At 39.2% G+C, this 9,743-nt stretch overlaps 1 long non-coding RNA gene across 1 annotated transcript; it reads left to right on the top strand.

Moving 5' to 3' along the window:
- The first annotated feature begins 1,923 nt into the window (after positions 1-1,923).
- On the top strand, positions 1,924-9,485 carry 4930556C24Rik (RIKEN cDNA 4930556C24 gene). The gene is made up of 4 exons (NR_040506.1): positions 1,924-2,020; positions 7,909-8,078; positions 8,206-8,287; positions 8,928-9,485. It is a non-coding gene; the product is annotated as an RIKEN cDNA 4930556C24 gene (long non-coding RNA).
- Positions 9,486-9,743: the final 258 nt, after the last annotated feature.

Genomic DNA, 9,743 nt, shown 5'->3' on the forward strand with positions numbered 1-9,743 from the left:
CTTTGGAAGAGCAGTCAGTGCTCTTAAATGCTGAGCCATCTCTCCAGCCTGGGCTTTCCCATTTTGATGTCTGTATATTTATTGTGTGAGCAAGAGGATGAAAATGTCCTTGTTCAGGTCGTGTTTAGGTGGCCATGTTGGTGAAACTTATGGTGTAGCTTCTGACCTTCCAAGGAGACACAATGTTACAGCAAATGCCATTTTCTTCTTGCTGTTGCAATCTTTCTGCACTCTCTTCTGCTCTGATCCCTAGCAGTAGTTGTAGTATAAATGTGTCAGTTTTCCTGGGGTCTACAACTATGCATTTTGATTGGCTTTGGTTTTCTGTAGTAGTCTTTGTCTTTAACAAAGGGAAGCTTTCTCATAGAGAGGTGACAGCTACACTTATCTGTGAGTATAAAGACACATCTTGAGAATGTAGTTAGAGAACATGCTGGAACAGTAAAGTGGTAGAGGCAGGTTTTCCTCCAAGAGCTATAACCTCAGGAGCCCTGGATAACTGGCTAAGTTTCCAGTACTAGGCACAGTTTCCATCTTGTTGAATGGGCCTGCAGTCCCATTAGACTGTTAGTTCCCACCAGGGACACATGCCTCTATTGCACTCTTTTTATTCATTTTTTTTTTAAGCCACAAAGTCTGGTTTGTGTTGTGCATAAATTTTTGGCCATGTAGCCTTCCACTGAACTCTGGTAGGCTTATCAGGGGTTATACTCTTAGAGAGAAATGGCTTCCTATCTTCTAGCAGCTAACAATTGCAAATACCTTCTTGGTAAAGGCTGGGGCTTGATGTCCATCTCTTCTTTCCATGTTGGGGTTTGGTCTAGCTTGAACTTGCACAGGTCTTGCACATGCCATCAAAACTGCGGTGAGTTCATATGCTGTGTTCAGAAAACACCAATTCCTCATAGTCACCCATCATCTCTAGTTACCTACACTATTTCCATCCCTCCTTCCACAGTTATCCTTGAGCCTTGAGAGAAGAGGATCGGGGACAGATGTTTCATTTAGTACTGAGAACTCCATAGTATTTTTGTTCTCTGAACTTAGGCACATTGTAGATTTCTGTGTTGATCATCGTATACTGCAAACAATGCTTCTCTGTTGTGGGTTGAGTGATAGATGATAAGTCACCGGGAGTCTCGTCACTGGTGATTTAGAAGAATGGTAGTAGGTTCTCCTGTGGCTTCTCTCATGTGGGTTGAATGATGGATAATAAGTCACTGGGAGTGCAATACAACACCCATTTAGAATAATGGGTAGGCTCTCCTATAGGGCCTGTGTCTGGTCTAGCCACAGACTCTTCATTGGGTAATGGTGCTATCTATGTATGGGTTTCATCTTGTGCAACAGGACTTAAATCCAATCAGAACGTGATTACTTCCATGATGTTTGGAGTTTTACTACAAAAGGGAGACTCAAAAATTATAAATAGATGCTGTGTTTATTGACTTAAATAAAATTATTTCACTTTTCTTTCTTTGATTTATATTTTGCTTCTTGGTTTCTTATTTTTAGTGATGGGAACAGAACCTTGAGAACTAAGATGAGTGAGTAATATGCCACCTAGATTCTAATGAGTGATTGATACACTATGACAAGTGTCACACCCCAGTCAATCATTGTTCCGAGTTATATAACCTTAAGCAGAGAAATCTTAGTTTGTGGTCAGACCGTCATCCTTGTCAATTTTGATATAGTAGATGTGACGGACAGTTCTGTTACTGTGCTATAAAATTTGGGAAGCAGGTATCTCACCTCACCTGCATCAGCTCATTTTATATTAAAGTGTAGGTGACAGGCACCTCCTCTGGCATAGGTGAAGAGGAATGTCAGTTACAGGCAGTTCCTCTGGCATAGGTCAGCAGGGATGTCAGTTACAGGCAGTTCCTCTGGCATAGGTCAACAGGGATGTCAGTTACAGGCAGTTCCTCTGGCATAGGTCAACAGGGATGTCAGTTACAATTACTTCTCTAGCATAGCTCACCATGAATGTTAGCCAGATGCACCTTCTCTGGCATAGGTGAGCACAATTTCCAGAATTAGAATTTTAAGACTTATCTCAGGTTTTATTTCTCCATTGACAAACCTGAAGGGTTAGGAAGCTTTTCAAATTTTTCTCACGGTCAAAACAGTGACACTTGTCCTCTACACAGCCATAGTTGCTCCCTGACCTTGAAATTAACTAAACAAAAAGGAGATGAAATAGTTTGAAAACTTGTTTAGATGAGTATGAATGCCTGGGTTGCTGTTGCTGGACAAGGAAATGGGATAGACAGATGATGAATCACATGACTCAAAAACACATGTAAGGAGATTTCACTCCATGCTACTGGAGAATGGAAGTGAACAGAGTCCATACAGGTACAAAAAAAATTATACAGTTAATGTGAAGAATGTACTTAGCTAATTCAGACAGATGCAGATATCCACGGCCAAACAGTGGATGGAGCTTGGGGACTCTTGTGGAAGAAACAGAAGCAGGATTTAAGCCTCTAAGGGGGTAGGAATTCCACAGGAAGACCAACAGAGTCAACTTACCTGGATCCTTGAGGCTCTCAGAGACTGAACCACCAACCAAAGAAATTGCAAGAGGTAGACGTAGGCCTCCTGCACATATGTAGCATGTGGGTCCTAATTAACTGTCCCAAAAGCTGTTGTCTGTACGAGGGTTATGTTCTTCTAGTTGTGCTGCCTTGTCTGGCCTCAGTAGGAGAGGATATGTCTAGCCTCATGGAGACTTAGTATGGGGGCATACCTAGGGAGACCCCCACCTCCTCAGTGGAGAAGGAGATGGGGGTGTGGATTATGGGAGCAGGTGACCACGAGGGGAACAGTGAGTGGCTTGTAAAGTGAATAAATAACAACAACAACAGCATCAGCAACAACAACAACATCAACAACCACATGAAATACTCTCTCAAGCATGCACATACATACAGAGACCAGATTTCCAGTTCTCAATTTCGCTGTTATGTAATAACAAGACCACCCAAAAGGTGGCACTAAAAAACAGTTATTATGTGACTCTTAGGAAAGTTTAGTGAGGGAGAAAAGCATTCGGATCAGTTGCTGGCCTTTTTTACTTCCTAATTTCAAAAACTTTAATTTGTCTTCTCAGCAAACTTTTAAACATTAAACAGCAGCTGTCCTAGACCCTAGCTTCTATTTCAACTCAACACAAAGCCTTGGAAATTAATTTGTGTATAGTTAGTGTGACAACTTCTAGCTTACATGACTAGTACATGTACATAATTTAAAAGATTCATCAGAAACCTCACCCATTACCAAATAGTACTAACAAAATTTTTATCTTGGATTTTGATAAAACAGATACTATTATCTGAATGCAAACGCATACCACTTTATGTCTCAGGATTATAGGAAATGCTAATAAAAATGTCTCATTGGACACATACATATTTATACTATGTTAGATCAATTTTATGTATTAACTGTATATATGTATATGTATGAAATTATAACTTCTGTGTAATTAAACTTGCCATCGTATAGGTACATTAAGAATGTGTCATGGCTGGTTGATATCCTTGGGAGGTCTCCCCTTTTCTGAAGAAAAAAGGGAGGGTGAGTAGATGGGGGAGGAGAGATAGAGGGTGACTTAATCAGGGTTTCTATTCTTGCACAAACATCACGACCAAGAAGCAAGTTGGGGAGGAAAGGGTTTATTCGGCTTACACTTCCATACTGCTGTTCATCACCAAGGGAAGTCAGGACTGGAACTCAAACAGGTCAGGAAGCAGGAGCTGATGCAGAGGCCATGGTGGGATGTTACTTACTGGCTTGCTTTCTTATAGAAGCCAAGATGACCAGCCCAGGGACGTCACCACCCACAATGGGCCCTCCCACCCTTGATCACTAATTGAGAAAATGCCTTACAGCTGGATCTCATGGAGGCATTTCCTCAAGGGAGGCTCCTTTCTTTGTGATAACTCCAGCTTGTGTCAAGTTGATACACAAAACCAGCCAGAACAGGGGGGAAAGTACTGGGAGGAGAGGAAGGAGGGGAAGCTGTGGTCAGGATATAAATAAAGTAAGTAAGTATAGAAAGAATATGTGCATTACACATGCATATACATGATTACACATGCGACTTCTTTCTTTCTTTCCCTCTTCACTTGGTTCTACTTTTTTCATTCAAATGGGAGGAGTCAATAAGCAAATACACAAAAATGTATATATTTCAGAATGTGATTAGTAGCTACAAATAACTTAAATACAAAAAAAAATAGAGACATAAACATTATCCTAGTTTTAAGGAAACCAGCAAACACACTCAGCAAATGAATTTTAGAAGCTATATAGTTTTGCTATGCTATCCCCAGTGACCATGGCATGGGAAGAAAGAAAGAAAAATGGGAACCATTCATGGAACATTCATATTTCTTATGAGAAGTGACATTACATAATCTTCCCCATCGCAGGTGGGTCACATAATGCATAGCAAGAGACAGAGTTCTTCCTGAATTTCTTAGCATCACTACATCACTATAAAGACACACACACACACACACACACACACACACACACACACACTCACTCACTCACTGCCCATAGCTAAAAATCACATAAGGAAATAAAAATTATGGTCCATGGTTCAACTTACATTTCTCCTTTCAGAACATTGGGAAGTCTCATTAGAAGCTTCTTTTCAATGAGTTACCATTTACTGATGACATACACGAACTAATAAAGATGTCCTAGATCAAATCTGATGTAACAAAGTAAAATTATTGCTAGCATCCAGAAAGCAATGAAAAGTGGGTAATTGTCATGGTCCGGTTTTCTTAGTTTCTTCAAGCAACTATAATAAACATACCATTAATGGATTATTTTATATATAAGAGAAATCTATTTCTGTAAGACAGAAAGTTGAAAATTAAGATGAAGATGTATTTCATGCCTAGTAAGGACTTGATGTCTTTTGACAAACATCCTGGAAGATGGACTTCTCCTGTACTTCATGTTCTATTGTGGGAGTATACACAAGACTGTTTCAGAGTGTGCTAGTAGGTCGTTGTTAGAGAGACTACTTAGAGGGGATAAAGGAAAGGAAAAAGATGTTGTAACTATATTGTAACTTCACAAAAGCAGCATTTGTAAGCAGGAGGAGGCTTGCTTTTCTTCCCTGTCATTTCTTCTCTGTGTGGAAGACTCCTTTGATGCCAGACTCTCAGCTGCCCTCACTACTGCACTTAGTCATACACAGCTGAAGTCACTGGGAAGGTTCATGTCATAGATAAGTTTGCAAAGACCATCTGGGCAAGAGGACCCGACATCATCTGCCTCTGCTAACCGCTGAAGATAAGTTCAGAAAGGATGATATCAAATGTCTGTCTTCTCCCACACATGATTGTTGCTGTTTTTTGTTACAAGTGTTAATGAGACCACGTTTCCATGCTGTGACATACCCTCCCTTTGACTCTATCCTAGTTGCAAAAGCCTGGCCGTTCTGTGGTTGCTTGCTCAGCATTTCTATCATTTCTAGCAGTCATGGATGCCGAGATTGTCAGCAAATGCAGTATATCATTTCAGACATCCTTGGTCTGCTTTACTTCACCCCTTTCCTTAAATTATTTCTGTTGGACTAGCTCAGGAATTGTCATATTAAGTGTTATAGCACAAAAAAAATTCCACAGCCGTAAGAGCATCTGTAGCTTTGTAGTGTTTCTAGTGGAGATCAGAGGTTGAGTCAATAGAAAGTTTATAGGAACCTGAGACTTGTTTGCTCATCAGCATTAATTCTTTACGCAACTCAAGGTCAATGGTCCTAGAGAATCTTGAAACTCTATAATGTCTAATCAATACGGATATTTCTGGTGTGTTTGTAATTAGAATGTTTTAACATATATTCAGTGTGTGTGTATGTGTAGGTGTGTGTACATTTGCATGCTTTTTATTCGTGTATGGGTGGTTTCATGTGATGTACCACATTTGCCAACAATCTCTACATTCAAGATTAATAGAGATAGTAGGTCACAGGTCAATCTCAGGTTCTATTCACCTTTCTTTTTCTTTTTCTCTTATTTCCTTCCTTCCTCCCTCCCTCCCTCCCTCACCCCCTCTCTTTCTTTCTTTCTTTCTTTCTTTCTTTCTTTCTTTCTTTCTTTCTTTCTTTCTTTCTTTCTTCCTTCCTTCCTTCCTTCCTTCCTTCCTTCCTTCCTTCCTTCCTTCCTTTTTTGAGACAAGCTCTTTCACTAGCCATAAGCTTGCCAATTAGGTGAGGCGGGCCAGTCAGTGAGTCCCAGAAATCTACCTGTTTCCTCCTCTACACTATCCCACAGCAGGGATCATAAGCATTCACCATCACTTCTATCTTTCTTGTTGACATTTTGTATTTATTGGATTTCATTTTTTCCTCATATATTTTGATCATATGCTTTCCTGCTTTCTTTTTGCCCAGCTCTCCCCGAATATTCCCCATCTTCCTTTTACCCAACTTCATATTCTCTACCCCTCGAAAAGAAACAAATAAAGGAAATAAGAAGAAAAATGCTGAACCAACCAAAAAATCACAAAAACCCATAGATCCATTTTATGTGAACCAGCTACTCCTGATCTTGGGGCTTCCCCTGGAGTGTGGCTGCCCTGGAATGACTCAGTGCAACTCTATTGAAGAATACTGATTTTCCCTTTCAGAGCCTGCATCAGTTGCAAATAGCTTCTTAGTTAGGGTTGAGATAGATCACCCCTAGGTTCTGTGATCTATCTAGTTTCAGGTTCTTGGCCATTTTGGCAGTGTCCGGTATAAGTTGCATCTCATGAAGTGGGCCTTAAGTCCACTAACAAAGTGTTGGTCACTCACATAACATTTGTGCCACTATTACACCAGTATATCCTACAGACAAGTGGCGATTGTAGGGGCTCATTTGGCCAATGAATCAACAGGATGTAACCCATTCCTGGTATTGGAATTTCTATTCATTAGCATAAGATAACTAGTCTGGTCATTGTTTTCTCCGTTATAGAAAAAGTCCGTTTAAATTACTTTCATATACGTATATAGCTTAGGAAGCTTCTATGGTAGTAGATTTTTATAGGATTTTATCTTTTATTATATAATATATTATATAATTATCAATTACACTTATATTAATTATATAATTATATAAATCATTTAATTATATGATATTAATTTATATTATTACTAAATAATTATATTTAATTATATATCATTATAAATAATTATAACTAAATAGTATAATTATATTAATTATAATATATAATAATTATGTAATTATAAAAAGATAATATATTATCTTTTACATCTATAGTCTTTTATTCTGTCTATATGGTGGATTACATTGATTGATTTACATATGTTGAACCATCCCTACATTTCTAGAATGAAGCTAACTTAACCATGGTGAATAATATTTTGATGCAATGTTGAATTTGGTTTGGAAAGATTGGGAACTTTTGCATCTATTTCCATGAGAGGTATTACTTTATGTATATTTTTTGAGTCTTTTCACAGTTTCAGTGTCAAGGTAATTGTGGCACCATACAAAATTATTTGGAAATGTTTCTTTTATTTCTATTTTTTGGATTAATTTGAGGAGTTATACATTGTTTTTTCTTTGAAACTCTGGTAGAATTCTGAACAGAACCAATTTGATCCTGGATTTGTTTTTGTTTTGAATATTTTCCCATATGTGTATATATACATATATATATATATCTCATATACAGGTGTATTTTTTTGTTTCTAGTTCATTGATCTCAGATCTGTTTATTTCTTCCTATCTACTTTATTTTTGGTGTTATTTGTTCTCTATTATCTAGCACATTCAAGCATATCATTGAGTTGTTAACATTAGATCTCTTTAACTTTTGAGGTAGGCACTTAGTGCTATGAACTTGCCTTTTCGAACTGCCCTGTGCCCATAGGTTTGTGTATGCTGTGTAACATTCTGGTCTAATCTGTGTGATCTAATCTGATGGGCCGTGGACCAGAAGAATGGTGTTTGGGATCACTGTGGATTTTAGCCCTCAGATCCCAACAGTCCTCTGTTTGAAGTTCTGTTTGGAGCTCTGGGTTAAGGATTAAGGAGTACCAGGTAAATGAAGTGGGTGGGGCGGTTGATAGGCTGCCAGTTAGGAGAGAGGGATTGATTCTAAGCAAGACATGAGGTCCAGTTCCACGAAGGATAGTAGAGTATACTGACTTTTTTTCCTGGATTGCAGTGAATCTTAAGATGGAGGAGACAGTGGCAAGTCTAACAGTACTCTAGAGAGTCCTGAATGGAGGAGTGGAAGAAGGGCAGAGGTAGGTCCCTGGTAGAGAGCAGTTCTCTCTCTCTCTCTCTCTCTCTCTCTCTCTCTCTCTCTCTCTCTCTCTCTCTCTCTCGTTACTTGATTTACTATAACTCTGAGTATTAAACTCAGATTCTTAATCTAGTAGGGCAAGTCTATCACTGATATAACTACAATCCAAGCCCATGTCAATTGTTTTCTACCTGATCCTCCTCTGTTTTTCTTGTTTGTTTGTTTGTTTGTTTGTTTGTTTTCTTGCTTGTTTGAATCAGATAATGCTTCCAGATTAAAGGAACACACTTTGCCTTTCTAGAAGCAAGTGACACGAAGGAAGAAAAATAGTAACATATAGTGTGATTGATTGTTTTGTGGGAAGTATACTCAGAGTGACTTCTGCAGGAAAACATAGGATGAGCAGAATTTCTAGCTCTGGAGGGAGGGAGGAACAGAGTTGCTGAGGTGAAAGGAGAGCAGGGAGGAGACTCCAAGCAGTGGCACAGCCAGGGCATGAGATGACCTATATATAGGAATCTACTGTGCTTGTGGCTCAGGGTGCTGACAGATGAAGCTGGAGAAACAAGCAAGAATAGGAACACAATGAGCCTTATTTCCTCCAGCATTTACAGTTCACTTTGTCCCACCTTGTCTTCCAGCGCTCCTATCTGCCCAGACCACAAGTGAAGAGGGACATGCTATGATTTGCATCCCAGAGGAAGATGCACCAAGAGGGACAAACTCCACTGAGAGGACTTAAATATGCTTTTTGCAGTTAGTAAGCTGAAGAACGCGGCGGGACACTAGGTCAAAGTAGGGCCTTTGGTGATGGAAACGAAGATGAATGTTACAGGCATAATCAATGTGGTTTTCTGATAAATATTTTCTCAAGGTGTGTCCCTCAGCTAATTAGATGAGTGGGTGAGGAAGAGTGAGAAGTCAGGGATGAGATGCAGGCTCAGGCTTGGGAAACCAAGGGAGTAACAAGAGAAGCCAATGATTGGACAATGACGTCATTCCTTCAGCGGCTTTATACGTCTGGGAACTGAAATGCTAGGGAGTGGAAGACTGTATGGTAAACATTGTAGGAGTTGAGTCCGTTGCTCCCTTCTTATCATTTTTTTCTCATCACAAATAACACTTCCCAGTCAAGTATGTGTCATTGGGGTGTATTGTGTGGAATTTCCAAATGATCAATAAAAACAATATGCTGGAGGAAAAACAGAATACTTGGTTCTAGAAAATGTAAAAAAAACCCAAATGTAACAAATGAATTTGATTTCACTTTGATTAAAGAAAACGAAAGAATAGTACTTATCATAGGTAGGTTTGGTGACACAATCATAACATAGGCTACAAGGTAGCCGAGGCAGAAGGATTGCAAGTTCAAGGCCAGCCTAAGCAACTCAGTGAGGCTCCATTTTAAACTAAAAAAAAAAGGTAGAAGGAGAGATAGCACTCAGGGATGAGTTCTT

Source organism: Mus musculus, chromosome 16 (assembly GCF_000001635.26).
Source record: "Mus musculus strain C57BL/6J chromosome 16, GRCm38.p6 C57BL/6J".
NCBI classification, from domain to species: domain Eukaryota; kingdom Metazoa; phylum Chordata; class Mammalia; order Rodentia; family Muridae; genus Mus; species Mus musculus.